Source organism: Coenobita brevimanus, chromosome 40 (assembly GCF_032717465.1).
Source record: "Coenobita brevimanus isolate Jiangsu-jjx chromosome 40, ASM3271746v2, whole genome shotgun sequence".
In the NCBI taxonomy this organism is placed as follows: Eukaryota; Metazoa; Arthropoda; class Malacostraca; order Decapoda; family Coenobitidae; genus Coenobita; species Coenobita brevimanus.
Window position 1 is genome coordinate 36337872 of NC_136993.1, and position 16241 is coordinate 36354112.

A 16241-nucleotide genomic window follows, 5' to 3' on the forward strand; every position below is an offset into this window, starting at 1 on the left:
TTCACGACCTTTTTTTCCCACATTACCTGATCATCATTTCTGACTGTTTCTTCCTGTAATGCTATGTAAACCTTGTCCTCCACATTGTCATCGATTGGGGAATCACTCTGGCCCTGAATGTCTTTATTGGCCAGGTCACTGGTAACAGGTGAATTGCTGAGACAATGGCATGAGGGGGGGAGGGGGGAGGTTATGCAGTGTAAGGCATTGTCCCTGCTTGGCATCTTGTAGAGGAATAGAGGAAGTTGTCCCATGTATACATACGAAAAATCATGCTCGAAAATTGAAAATTGTGCAGATTAGGGACCTTGCAATTGCACGACGTACCGGTACGTCACCGGGACTGGCAAATGCAAATCGTTGCAACGTACCCATACGTCAACGAGATGGGGCGGGTTAAAGATTTATGCCAGACTCGATCGAAAGCCTTTGAGATGTCAAGTGCAATGGCAAAGCTTTCGCCCAAGTCCTGAAAGGAGGATGACCACGAGTCTGAAAGGTAGGTGAGAAGATCGCCAGTGGAGCGTCCCTGACAGAACCCATACTGACGATCAGAGAAGGTTGTGACAGGGAAGGTGCTTTAAAATTCTCTGTTAAGAATTGACTCGAAAACTTTTGAGACACAGGATATTAAAGCAATTGGACGATAGTTAGAGGGTTGGGAATGGTCACCCTTCTTTGGGACTGGCTACATGAGAAAAAACTTCCAGCAAGACGGAATGGTACAAATTGACAGACAAAGGCGAAAGAGTTTACCTAGGCAGGGTGTAAGCACAGAAGCACAGTTCTTGAGGACAACAGGAGGGACTCCATCAGGCCCATATGCCTTGTTGGTATTAAGGCCATTGATAGCAGAAAATACATCAACTGAAGAAATTTTAATTTCAGCCATGAGGAAGTCAGAGGGGAGAAGTGATGGAGGAATAGCATCGGAATCGTCTAAGGTAGAATTTGAGAAGAAAGTCTGTGTGAGGAGATCTGCTTTATCAGTTGAAGAAATAGCTACAGAGTCATCAGAATAGAAAAGAGGAGCAAAGGATGATGAGGTAAAGTTGTTAGATAGGTTTTTGGCAAGGTGCAAGAAGGAGTGGGAATTCGAGTTGGAGAGTTCAGAGCATTTAGTATGGATGAAATTATCTTAGCAGAGTGAAGAACACTTAGCACGATTCTAGGCAGAAACATAAGGAAGATGTGATTCAGGAGGGATTTGGTTCTGGTACCTTTTATAAGCCCTCTCCTTGCTGTGTACAGCATTAGAGCAATCATGATTAAACCAAAGCTTTCTTGCATTAGTCAAAGCATATGAGAAAGGAATGTATGCTTCCATGCCTGAAAGAGTAACCTCCGTAATGTGCAATGCACACTCAGATGGCTCCCGTCCATGGAAGCAATAATCATTCAGGGGAAAATCAAAGAAGTACTGCCTGAGGACCTCCCAATCTGCAGCTCCAAAGTACCACAGTCGAGGTTTCTTTGGAGGGTCCACAGGCCGTACTGGAGCAATAGGACAGGTTCTTGCCCCGTATTGCAAGTAGTACTGGATCATCAGCATACGACAAAATCGATATATTCCATCAATCACCATTTATTACCAACGCCATCCCCCTCTCTGTTACTCGTGTTTTTACTTCTCTCATCACCCCATCCATATATATATATATATATATATATATATATATATATATATTTATATATATATATTGAACAATCATGGGGACATCACACAACCTTGTTGCACGCCAGCACCGATCGTGAACCATTCACTCGGATGCCCATTAACCCTTACACATGCTTCACTATCATCATAAAACCTTGACGGCACCTAGCAGCCTACCATCTACACCGTACATGCGCAAAACCTTCCACAATCCTTGTCTGTCTACTTTGTCGTATGCTTTTTCCAGGTCCATGAATACCACAAACGCCTTATAGTCCTTCTCACAAGCCTTCTTCACTATCTGTCTCATTGCAAAGATTTGATCTACACATCCTCTGCCACTCCTAAAGCCTTCATGTTTATCACTTACTAGGACTTCTGATATCTCTCTTACTTTCCCTATAATAATTCTTCCATATACCTTCCCTACCACACTCAACACACTTATGCCACGATAATTCTTGCACTCACTTCGCTCAACTTTACTATTGGAGAGGGGTACATTCACATCCTTTTTCCACTCTGCTGGCACATTTTCACTCATTCATGCCTTCTTACATATCTCCTACAAACACTTGATTCCGCTCTCTCCACTACAATTAATCATGTCTACCTAGACCTCATCAACCCCGGCTGCATTCCCATTTTTCAGCCGCTTCACAACGTTCTTCACCTGTGCGAGGCTCAGGTTTCCTGGCACTGCTTTCCTTCTTAGCACATCCCCAAAACCGATGATGTTTACAGTGGCTCTGCTCTGTTCCCATTCATCAGGCGTTCAAAATATTCTTTCCACCTTGTCCTTACTTCGTCTCTATGGGTTAATAATCTACCACCTACATACTTCACACCTTCACATTTATTTCTGCTTTCAGTTCTACATTTCCGCACCTCCTTGCAGAATAACTTCCTATTTTCAGAGTAATATGCATCCATTTTTCTTCCTAGATCATCATTTACCTCATTTTTCCTCTCTTTTCTCTCTTTACTTACTTCATGCTCTCAGTATATTCAATTTTTACTTCAATTGAACCCCGGTCCTGTTACAGCTTTAGCCACTTCTTCCTCTTTTTCTCCACCGCTCTCTTAACCTCCTTATCCCATCATGCTGTACCTTTCATCTTTGTTGTTACTCTTGCCACATCTCACACCGCTCTAGTATTTCTAACTAATCAATCCGCATATGCATTCCACAGGCTGTCCAGAGCCATTTCATTCCACTTCACTGATTCTAACTCCTCCTCTACTTTGGTCCTGTATTCATCTGCCATTTCTTTGAACCTCAGCTCTCGACTTCCAGTCTTTCTCGCTGACTGCTCTTCTCTCTCCTGGTCCACCTCACTCCTCTCAGATTGATCTTGAACACCACAGTCATATGATCTGACAGACCTCCGCATCTTCCTTTCACTGCCCTCGTATCAGCAACCATTCACTGTATCTACCTCTCTACGAGCACGTAATCAATCAGGCTCCTTTCAACACGATCCCCGTTCCCTCTATACCATGTTTATTTATGTGCATCTCTGTGTTTGAAATACGAGTTACAAATGCCCAACCACCTTTCCTGACACATATCCTTCAGTCGCTTCCCATTATCATTTCTCCTGGTACTCCATTACAACCTATTATGTTAAGAAATTTATTCTTCGAAATTAAAAACTTGCTATACTGAAGATCCAGCTGCTTCCAGACCACTTTCTTCATCATCATTCTTAATGCTGCCTGAAGAGGGTGTAACTGAAGTTTTTGTGTCCCTGCATTAGAGACACAAAATTTTATAATTTTACTGCGTTTGAATTATTCAGCTTGCCATACGCAGTTCCGGTGAATAAATCATTTACATTGGGCTGGAGAGGTATACCTGCACGTGTTGGCACCGATATAACCAGGTACGACCGCTGCCTGCATATACAAACGTCCCACAACTCCCTCCCTATCCCCCTAAAGGAGGAAAAATGAGCACCCCAAGAGGGGCAGCTTCAGCCTGCAGTCCACTGGGATCACATTCAGTTGAACTCGGGGTAACAACAGCAGCACCTTTAGTACTACTACTACTACTGCTGCTGCTATACTCCTATACTACTAATATACTCCTATACTCTACTACTGCTACTATACTACTACACTTCTACTGCTACTAAACTCCTATACTACTACTACTACTACTACTGTTACTACTACTACTGTTACTACTACTACTGTTACTACTACTACTGCTACTACTACTACTACTACTACCACTACTACTACTACTACTACCACTACTACTACTATACTAGTGAAGTACTACGACTACTACTACTAGTACTATGACTGCTACTACTACTACTACTACTACTACCGCTACTACTACTAGTACTATGACTACTACTACTACTACTACTACCACTACTACTACTATACTAGTGAAGTACTACTACTACTACTACTAGTACTATGACTGCTACTACTACTACTACTACCGCTACTACTACTAGTACTATGACTACTACTACTACTACTAAACTCTTATACTACTATTACAACGACAGTACAAGTGTAGTACTACTACTAGAACAAAAACTACTACTACTACTATTATTACTACTACCACTATTTTTTTAATTGCCTCCATCCATTTTGGAAATATATTGCGAAGCTCAAAACCAATCTTCACAATACAATTCACGTTTGTAGTTGTAATGTGAAGGTTAACACTAATCCTCATTTACAATCCTTTGGTCCCAACCACACCAACGGCTGTAGTCACCAACCATCTACTACTATATATATTATTTTATTTGTATTCATTAACATTACAATGTTAATCAAGGCATTAATCTATTGGAGTCGCTGGTCTATGCTACTCTTGACCACAGAAGCTTCGTAATCCATACGGGCTGGAGAGACTGGCCTGAGGGCTGATTCAGACCTCATGGGGGAGAATGATAATCGACATCTCATCTAGGCCATGAGAGACCTCTGACACTGACGCTTCTCAGAGAGAACCTCTGTCAGTCTCGAGTAGAATCTCCCTGCCTTTGGACGTATCCCACCTGATGTCGCGAACACAATGGGAGTGAATCGACTGTGGTCCACATGTTGGATCCTTTCCTGACAGTTTTTTTTTTCTTGTTCATTCCTCTTGTGCGCAGCCATAAGAAACAGTTCGGGATGACATGCTGCAATAGAATTAAATATCCTAATGTCAAAGAAAGCCCTCTGCCCATGTGTCCAGACACCTTGAGAACTGACATCTACACTTGCATCATTTGATGTATTTGCTGATCGGTGGATGATGTGCTCACCGTTTTGAGGTAACAGACCTGGCTCTTTGGTTACAAAATGGCAAATTTCTTGTAGCATTTTTGGCAGTGAGATCGCTCACTTCTTCATTTCGAATGTAAACAAAGCCCCCTTTCTCGCAAACCACTGCATGGTTTGCACCAAACACAATGCCACAGACACAGTTGAGACAGGTTTTCTATTAGCCACCCCTTTCTCAGGGCAATGGTGTTTATAACTTCTTGATTGTTGAAATGGAATCCTTTTGCCTTGAAGTCAGGTTTGCCAGCGAGTTTGATACCCCAACCTCCTGAACCATTTCAACTCCTCTGCACTGCTTTGGTGTAAGATGTTCTGTTTTGTGCCGCAGCTGGTCCTTTTGTTTTGAATCTTGCTCCATGTTTATCTGTGTCTTTACATGTTTCTGCCGTTGTTGGTCGATTTCACTCGTCTCATCCTGGACGTAAATCTTCTGTTACTACTGTTAGCATACTCCCCCACTACTGTACTACTGCTACTATATTCCTATACTACTGTACTAATATTTATATACTTCATCTAGTATTACTAGTATTATACTACGTTAGTAGACTATTCCTTTATCACTACTGTTACTACTACTACTACTACTACTATGCTGTTTGAAAACCGTGTCATAACTTAGCGAGATTTTGCTAACTAAACACTAATATACAATTAGAATGAAGAGTCAGAATTTCCCTTGTGGTTTTCGGAGCCTCAAACGTGTAAACTCCTTCACAGGAATGATGTCATTTAAATCTTTTGCCAGCGAACAGACGGCCTGAAAAATTTTTCAGGAAACTCTGGCAAAGAAGCTGTTTAAGTTTTTACTACTCAATAATAATAATAATAATAATAATAATAATAATAATAATAACAGTAGTAGTAGTAGTAGTAGTAGTGGCCAATAGAGAACCTACCTCAAAACTGTGACTGTGGCACTGTCTTTGATGTAAGAAGGGAGGCTTTGTTTGTCGCAGTGAGATGGCATGCTTCATCATGTCGAATGCAATGTTACAGGAAATATGCCATGATGTTGCCACTGAGCCAGCTCTGTTACCTCCACACGGTAAGCACTTCATCCAAAGAACAGCAAATACATCAAAGGAGGCAGGAGTGGTTGTCAGAGTTCGAGGTTTCTGGACATGTGGGCAGAGGGCTACCTTCGGCATGAGGATATTTGATCCTATGGCAGCATGTCACCGTGAACTGTCTCTTGTGGTTGCTAACAAGAGGAAAGAACAAGAAAAAAACAGAAACTATCAAGAAAGTATCCTACATGTGAACCACGGTCGATTCACTTCCCTTGTGTTCACAACATCAGGTTGGATGGGTCCAGAGGCAACGAGAACCTACTCGAAACTGGCAGAGGGTCTTTCTGAGAAGAAACATTAATGTGGCCTGGATGAGATATCGACTGCCATTCTTCCTAGTGAGGTCTGCACTTCCGTGCCTCAGGGGCACAAGATCATCAGCCCTCAGGCCTGTCTCTGGCGGGTATGGATTACGAAGCCACTGTGGTCGAGTCGCATATTAATGTCTTTATTAACACAGTAATGTTAATACAAATAAAGTAACAGACGTAGTAGTACAAGGTTGGTAACCACAGCCGTTGGCGTGTCTGCGGCCAATGGATTGTAATTATGAAGGTTAATGTAATGTTTACATTACAACTCCAAATGGTCAACTGTATTATAAAGGATGACTTTGATCTTCACAGTATAATTCCCAAATGGATGGATATGACATTTTTCAAAATAAATTAATAGTTGTATAATTATAATAATAATAATAATAATAATAATTATTATTATTATTATTATTATCATTATTATTGTTATTAATAGTAGTAGTAGTAGTAGTAGTAGTAGTAGTGGTGGTGGTGGTGGTGGTGGAGGTGGTGGTAGTAGTAATAGTAGTTGTAGTAGTAGTAGTTATAGAAATAATAATAATAATAATTATTATTATTATTATATATATATCTATCTATCTATAGCCCAACGCCCTAATCCCGCAAAGGGTGGCCGCAGACAAAACGCCTCCAAGTCGCTCTGTCACCCACCATTTGACTACTCTCCCCCCAACTCACCCCCCCTCCCTCATATATCTCTCAACTCCATCCCTCCACCTCATCCTCGGTCTACCTCTCCCTCTCCCTCCCTCCACCTCACCTACATACACCCTCTTAGTCAGTCTTTCATTCTCCATTATCTTCACATGTCCAGACCATCTCAGTGTTTTTCTCCTAATCTTCTCAACCACATCCACACCCACCCCACAGCGTTCCTTCACTTCTTCATTCGTCAACCTGTCCCTCCACGTCACTCCACATGCTCCTCTCAAGTAACTCATTTTCACTGATCTCACTCTTGACTTGTTCCCCTCTTGCAAGGTCCATGCCTCGCTTCCATACGTCAGGGTAGGGATCACAATACTATCATGCAGTGACTTCTTAACTTCCATACTCACCTCCCTATTTCTCATCACTGCTTTCAGTGTACCAACAATCTTTCTTCCCTGCTGTACCCTTTCACGCACTTCATCCCCCAAAGTTCCATCCTTACTCATCACACTACCCAAGTACGTGAATGCACTCACATTCTCCATATCCTCACCATCCAACCTCACTGCACACTCTGTGAATTCATTCCTCTCAAACACCATAACTTTACTTTTGTTTACATTAACTTTCAGATTCCTCCTCCTACACACTGTCTCAAATTCATTCACCAAACCTTGCAGCTCCCATTCATCTTCACTCAACAGTACTGTATCATCAGCAAACAGCAACACCGGAAGCTTCCAAATCTCACCCTCATTCATTAGAGCCACCCCCACATCCACTGCCCTACCCTGCACCTCCTTTACAACCCCATCCATGTATATATTAAACAGCCATGGAGACATCACACAACCCTGTTTCAGTCCCACACTGAGATCAAAGAACTCACTCAGCTCACCATCCACTCGCACCGTAGCCCTAGCTCCCTCGTACATACTCTTCACAGCACTCAACAATTTCCCCTCCACTCCATATATTCTTAATACCTTCCACATACCTTGCCTATCTATTTTGTCATAAGCTTTCTCCAAGTCCATGAAGGCAGCATACAGTTTCCTTCCCTTCTCTAGATACTTCTCCACTAAACATCTTAGAACAAATATCTGATCTACACACCCTTTTCACTTTCTAAATCCCCCTTGTTCTTCTCCAACTAGCTCCTCTGTCATATGCCTAACCCTATCAATGAGTATTCTACCATATATTTTACCAGTCACACTAAGTAGGCAAATACCCCTATGGTTACCACATACTTCTCTCTCCCCTTTTCCTTTGTATAAAGGAACAATTATACCTAATTTCCAGTCCTCTGGAACCCTTCCCTCTTCCCAAGCCAATCTACACAACTTCCATATCCACTCCACAACAATCTCACCCCCATACCTAAGCATTTCACCACACACTCCATCAATTCCTGGGGCCTTTCCCAACTTGATCTTCTTCGTCGCTTCCACTATTTCCGTCCTACTGATCTCTTCCTCCCTCCTCTCATCTCTTCTTCTCCCAGCCATTCCCTAACCACTTATACTCGCACTGCTCTCACTGTCTACATTCAACAAATCCTCAAAGTGCTCCTTCCATCTCCTCAGTTTCTCTCTCTTCTTCACCAACAATCTATTATTCCTAACTTTCACTCCCCTACTATTTCCCCTATCACACTGCCTTACTTTCTTTACCTCCCTCCAAAACAATTTCTTACTCTCCCTCCATTTCACACTCAGAATCCTCCCAAACTCTTATGATAATAAATGCCTCCTATTGTCCATAATAACACCGCGTCTCTCTCCCTGATGATACTAGCATGTGGTGATCATGAGAACAGTATATAAAATATCTTTTTAATTATCACTCAAGACCTTGGTGGACTAATAAGGAAAGATAATGGAATGGCGAGGCGACATCCATTCCTTTCTTCATAATCCCCATAGAGTAAAGGTGATCCTTATAGATACCAATTGGAACTATACTTAATTTTATATATTGTATTCTGGTTGATGCACACGATTCTTCATTAGGTCGGAACCCTGTACGTTTTAAAGGCAGAAGCTGTACTGAATGTTAACTAATGCGTTCTTGTTACTGCAATTTCTTTAGTTCGGACCCTAAACGTTTTACAGACCAAAATTGTACTGAATGTTAACGGTTGTATTTTTTATGCTGCCAAAGATTCTTTTAGTTCGGACTGTAAAGATTTCAGTGACCGAATGAAACCGATTTTAACTACTGGAATTTTTATCTATTGCCAGACGCCTTAACCCGCCCCGTCCTGTCGACATATGGGTACGTTGCAACGATTTGCATTTGCCAGTCCCGGCGACGTACCAGTACGTCGTGCAATTGCAAGGTCCCTAATTTGCAAAATTTTCAATTTTCGCGCGTGATTTTTCGTATGTATACACGGGACACCTTCCTCTATTCCCCTACAAGATGCCAAGCAGGGACAATGCCTTACACCGCATAACCTCCCCCCTCCCCCCCTCACGCAATTGTCTTGGCAAAGGACCTGTTGCCAGTGACCTGGCTAGTAAAGATATTCAGGGCCAGAGTGATTCCCCAATCGATGACAATGTGGAGGATAATGTTTACATAGCATTAGTAGAAGAAACAGTCAGAAATAATGATCAGGTAATGTGGCAAAAAAAGGTCAGGTATGGTGATTAGTTAGTGAGTGAAACAATGCTTATAATGCCTTTATTACTGCTTGAAAATCAATATACTCTCATACTACATTTACATTCGTACCAAGTAAATAAATAAATACCATTTATGAGTGGATAAAATAGTTACCCTCCCATAGAACTCGTTTTCTTTGGTGCCAGCATGTTAGAAAACCCAGTCAGGTAAGGAGGAACTCTTACCTGAACTGGGTATTTTAAACCTCAGGTGAGCAATTTCTCTATGAATTTTCGATGTTTGTCACCAAAAGCGAAGGTTTTAGCCAAAAAAAATTTTTTTGAAAATATCTCGGGACTGGGGGATGTCGGAGGTGTGAAAAACCTCGGGACGTGATGGGTCAATCCCGTAAGGGGTGGCCACAAACACTTCGTCTCTACGTCGCCTTGTCTCCCACCATTTCACTGCCCAGCTCCCAGCTCATCCCTTCCCCCTCCTCATCTACATCTCCACTCCATCCCTCTGTCTCATTCTGGGCCTCCCCTTCCCTCGTCTCCCCCCCTTCCACATCACTCACATACACTCCTTGTCACGACACTAAAATATCATAACACTATATTATAGCTAGTAAAGTATATATGTAATACAGAGGTTAGAAGAAAGTCGTGCCTGAGCAACAGGGCTAGAGGAAATAACGTTGCACATTGTTAGGAATTTCACACACAGCACAATGACGCCTGATGGGAAACTTCGCAGGTTTGGAAAGTTATACACACACACACACACACACACACACACACACACGCCCTTATGCGTGACACAACAAGTCAATACAGGGGAAATGGGAGAGGCAGGCAGAAGGGGTTTGGACAGAGAGAGAGAGAGACGGTGAGGAGAGGTAGGAACAGAGTGCATTGAGTTGGCAAGCAGGATACCGCACTCACCTCAGTACTGCTTTTGTGAGATAATCGCTCTGAAGAAATAAACTGCAATCAAACCCCAGACTCATCTTTATCTTTCTCCTGCTATCCACGACAAGACTTAGTACAACAAACATTCTCTCCTAAACCCGTCGACTCCTGTTGATGTATATATACGTTCGAACATTTTGTCACTGTGACTTCTGTTGATGTATACAGTATAAACGTGCCACAATTGCAAGGTCCGTCATAAGCCCATTTTTCACCCATCGTGTGTGATTTTTTGGTACGTATACACAGGACATCTTAGTCTACCCAATGTCATGTGGGGACAATGCCTTACCCCGCATGACCTACCCCCCCCAGCACGCCATTGTCTCGGCAACTCACCTGTTACCAGTGAACTGGCCAATAATGACATGTCGTGCCATGGCACAAAATTCAAGGCCAGAGTAATTCTCCAATCGATTATAATGTGAGGGACAAAGTTTACTTAGCTTTAGAGGAAGAAACAGTCAGAAATGATGATCAGGTAATGTCACCAAAAAAGGTGCAGTATGTTGATGTGTTTAGTGAGTGAAACGATGCTTATATCGCCGATATTACTGTGTGATAACCAATATACTCTTGTACTACATATAAATTCGTACCAAATAAACAAATACCTATTATGAGTGGTTTAGAATAGTTACCCCTCCCATAGAACACGTTTTCTCTGGAGCCAGGCCCCCAAAGAAAACACAGCCTGGTGACGGTATTGTTACTTGTAACTGCATTTTAAAGCTCAAGTGAGTGATTTCTCTATGCTTTTTTTATGTTTCTCATAAAAAAGCAGAGGTTTTAGCCAAAAAAAAAAAAAAATGAGAATCTGCCAGGACTGGAGGAGGTCATTGGTTAAAAATCTGCCAGGATGGGATGGGTTAAAATCCCTACATTCATACATGTTTTTGGAAAATCTCGGCGACAACTACAATATCCTCGTCAGTCTTTTGCTCTTCATCCTCTCACCATGGTCATTTTATCTATGCTGCCTACAATTCATCATTATTTCGAAACCCTAAAAGAAACTTCAAACGTTTTTCAGATCAAAACTGTACTTTATCTTAACTGTTGTATTCTTAATGCTGCCTACAAGACTTCCTTAGTTTGGACCCTAAACATTGACTGACTGAAGCTGTCCTTAATTTTTGCTACTGCCTACAATTCTTCAGTTCGGACCCTAAATGTTTTACAGACCAGAACAGTACTTAAATTGTACCTATTGTATTCTACCTGTTGCCATCACAATTAATTAGTTTTCTTTTTTAATGTATGTCCAACTATGGACAAAGGCTTCAAGGACTATCCCAAGGCCCCATCGTCCTCCTACACACCTCCACATGTCACCACTTCGGCACTAACACCCATCGTCCAAAATGAATACATGCTGGGGATGTCTCATACAGGACTGGTATTCTGGCATAGGCGGGGGTATTTTTACACTTTGGTGGGTCTTTGGTAGATACGTAAAGTCTGTGTTTATGAAATTCAAACCCTTAAACTGTTTCCTTCCCCAGCCGGGACTCGATCCTGGGTTGATTAGAACTACAGGCCACCTCTCTACCGATTCAGCCATCGCCTAAACATTTACAGTATGTGACCGAAGTATTTAATTTTAACTACTGAAATCTTGATGATGCCTACTATTCTTCATTTGTTCGGATTCTAAAAGTTTTACTGACTGAAACTCTACCTACTATTAACTTTCGTATTTTCCTGATGGCCACGATCATTTATTAGTCAAGAACCCTGAATGTTCTATTGACTGAAAATGTATTCAAATATAAAAGTGGTGTTCCACATTACAATTTTTTATAGCCTCCAACGCCAAACATTTAGCAGACCGAAATGTACTTAATTTTAACAACTTGATTCTTGATGCTGCCGAAAATTCTTCGATAGTTCAGATCCCAAACGTATTGTTGACCGAAACTTTACATAACTGTATTGCTCCCGATGCTTATGATTCTTTCTTAGTTCGCAACCCTAAACCTTTAACTGACGCAAATATACTTCAAAACAGGTAACTGGTATGGATTCAAAGCGGTCATATAGGAAAACCAAGCTGTCTGAGCGAGTGAAGTTCGTACAACTGTGGTGCAAGGGTCTTTCATACAAGGCCGTAGCAGATCTCATGGGCACCAGTGCAACCACAGTGATGCGGTGGGTGAGACGATGGCAGATCAGGGAACAATACCTCCATCACAAGTCTTTCAAGAACTTAATATTTCTTCCAGTCCTACAGTGTCCGTGGTACCATTATCAGATGGTTACAGATGGAGGGAGAATGAAACCTCATAGAGATTTCACAGTGAATAAATTCGTTTCCACAAATACGACTGAGTTGCGGTTTCAAGATGGGCACATTGGTTGGATTCCTGGATAACATGCCTAGTATATGTACTCTTTAATTCTCTCAATACCATTTAACAATACTGCGTTAATAAGATTAATATGAAGCGTCAACAGCACTACTGTACAATCGGATAATCACCGACATGGTTTTGTGTACGACTGTGGGCATAGGTGTAGATGTCCTTTCCGTTGGTCTCAGCATTCCTACGTATAATACGCGCTCAAATGTCACCACTTTGCCAATTACATCCAATGTCATTTTTTAATATATACTACAGTTCAGCTGTTTTTTTTTTTTGAGAGCTGGTGTATTGGTATTGGTGGAGATGTATTTACATGTCATCAGGTATTATTAACTTCTTTAAAAAATTCAAATCCTTAGACTGTTCCCTGCCCCAGCCGAGATTAGAACCCACATCCGTTGGGAGAGAGCATCTCTCTACCGATTCAACCACTGCCTCCTCCCTTCATCAGAAGATTGTTTTCAGCTTAATTTCCCTCGTCTAATTCAATTGCAATAGCAATCTCTACCAGAGCTGTGCACCACAATCTAAAATTCAACTCTGCAGTCGCAATTCCACAACTTCTGACTCTTACCTTTCACTACTGCAATTCTGCAACAAACTTGGAATGTGCAGTTCCGCTACCTCAATTCCGTAACCGCAATCCAGTTTCACAATTTTCAATACAAAGTGCACAAACGAGGTAAATGGATGGTAATGTAGTGAATTATTGTATTTATAATCTATTTATGACATTAATTTCCCACAGTCACAGTCACTCTGACTCTCACTACTCACTAGTGACTCCATTCATGCATTCACTCGGACCACTCCTCAGTCCTCACTGACTCAGTTCAAGTTCAGAAGGTCACACTTGTGACACTTGACACTTCTTCACACCCACATGTCACAGTCAGGTTGAGTCCTCCAAGACTGAGAACAACTCCATCTTGACCAGGTCCATGTTCCCTTTCATGAACACCAATTGCTCGAAGTTCTCTGAGACCAGACTTGCCCATTTGGCCTTCATGACGTCCGACCCCTGGGAGAACAGTCTCTCACAGTACTAATTTCATTCATTCATTCATTGCCAGACGCCATGTATCCCAAACGGGGTGGCCAAGGGCTTAGAGTTAATTGTTTTACAGGGAGGGGCACTAATCCTCCACCAGCCTCACTTGACACGTAGGGAGAACGCCAACAGCATCTGGTGTTCCCAGGCAGTCACCCATCCAAGTACTAACCAGACCCAACATTGCTTAACTTCGCTGATCGGACGGGAAACGGTGTATTCAACGTGGTATAATCATATCCTTTATTACAAAAAAAATATTACATGGAAAAGAAATAGCCATTGTGACACTCGGGAAAATCAATGTGACCAGCAGCAGAATGCCCTCCAAGGCGGTGGCTGAATCGAAAGAGTGGCAGCCTGCAGTCCCAATGGACCCAGGATTGATTCCTGGCTGGGGCAGGGAACAGTTTAAGGATTTGAATTTCCTAAAAGCAGACTTTACTGATCTACCAGATGACTCGCCGACATGCTGCAAAAATACCTCCACTAATACCAATACACCAATCGTGTGTGAGACAGCCCTAGCATGTATTCAGTATGGATGGTGGGTGTTAGTGCCGAAGTGGTGATATGTGGAGGTGTAGGAGGACTACTGGGCATTGGGATAGGTCACTGCCCCCGACAAATAGGCCCTGAAGTCTTTGCCCAGAGTTGGACACGTAAAAAAAAAAAAAATAGATAATTCATAGATATGTACTTACTCTTGCAGATAATAACTCAGTAAGACCATTAAAAAAAAGATATTTTCAGTGATCACCATTACATTAGCCCTTAAGATCATCATCTGTCAAATTGTGGAACAACTGTGCAGGATTAGCTATAAGTGCCACAAAATTTACTGCCATGATGGATTTCAGTATATAGTATTGTATCGTATCAAATCATTTCTCCTGGTATCGCCCATCCCTGCTGCTAACTGACGCAGCAACGCCTCGTCCACCCGCCGCTACTGGTCCTGTTCAAGCTTGATATTCATGAGTCATGCTGTAACCTGTACTAATCACCACCGACAGCCACGTGGGAGACTGTGGACAGGATTGCAATTGCAAAAGTGTTTCAGCAATGCAATACTGCAAATTTCAAACGAGTTTGCTGCAATCGCAATTCCCCAACTGAAATAACGAGGTCCGCCATTTTGGAAATTGCGGATTGCGAAAGTGATTGGGGAGGTACCCAGCTCTGATCTCTACATCAAGCAACCTGTAGAAAGTGCTTGAAACACCAATTAGCTTTTAATAGTTCACTGCATGTAAATGAGTGGCGATAGTGGCAATACATATTAAAATACATAATATATGACATGTTATTTATTTCTTCCTTTATTACAATTTTCTTGGCTTCATATTTTTTTTTAACACTGATAGATGTCATATATCTTAACTCTATCAATAAACATACACATTAAATAGTGATCATATGAATAAAATAAAGAACTTAAAAGTGTTGCAGTATTTAAAAGGGATGAGACTGAGTGATTTAACCCGTTAACTGCGGCCTTAGGTTTTGTGGTCGATCCCCCCATGCACAAAAAAAGGGATTTTTTTTCCTAAAAAATAACTTTTGCTCTTATAAATGAAAGAGTGCATGGAAGAGAATAGGAAAGCCAAATATGAGTTCATTATTTACCTTAGTTTGGCCGTGGTACACTATTCATGGACATTTGGGTAAAAAATTTTGCTCGCTTAAAAAAAAAAAAAAAAAAAAAGAGTTTGATCATATGGTGTACGTAGTAGTTGCACATTATTCTTCATATGATGTATGTAGCAGCTATCTGGTTGAAATAACTGATCGGGTGCCACCACACCATGATCATATGGCCACATTAGCAAGTAGGACATCAGTAAAACACACACACACACACACACACACACACATACAGTGGGAGTCAGAGAGAGAGCAGACGTGCGACATCGGCGCTCCGTACCGAGCCAGCACGGCCAGTGGCATTACCTAAAATAGTATCTTTATATGAGTCAAGCTCTGTACCAGGTTAGACTAAATGATTTTTCATTATTAAAAGAAAAAAAATAAGAAGAAGTTTAAACAAGACTTGTTCAAACAGAAAAGAGAACCGAGAGGCGAAAGAATGCGCTCAGTCAGCTGAGGTTTGTTTAGACTACAGCTGCACGGGGAATGTAAGTACATGTACTCTGTGCTTTTAGTATTGCAAAATGGACACATACTTTAGTAAAGCAAATTTGGAAAAGAAAAGTGATAAAGGTAGAAAACAAGATGA

General features: G+C 41.6%; 1 pseudogene; it reads right to left on the minus strand.

Annotated features, from left to right (window-relative positions):
* Positions 1-14125: 14125 nt before the first annotated feature.
* LOC145397291 (5S ribosomal RNA) lies at positions 14126-14244 on the minus strand (annotated as a pseudogene).
* Positions 14245-16241: the final 1997 nt, after the last annotated feature.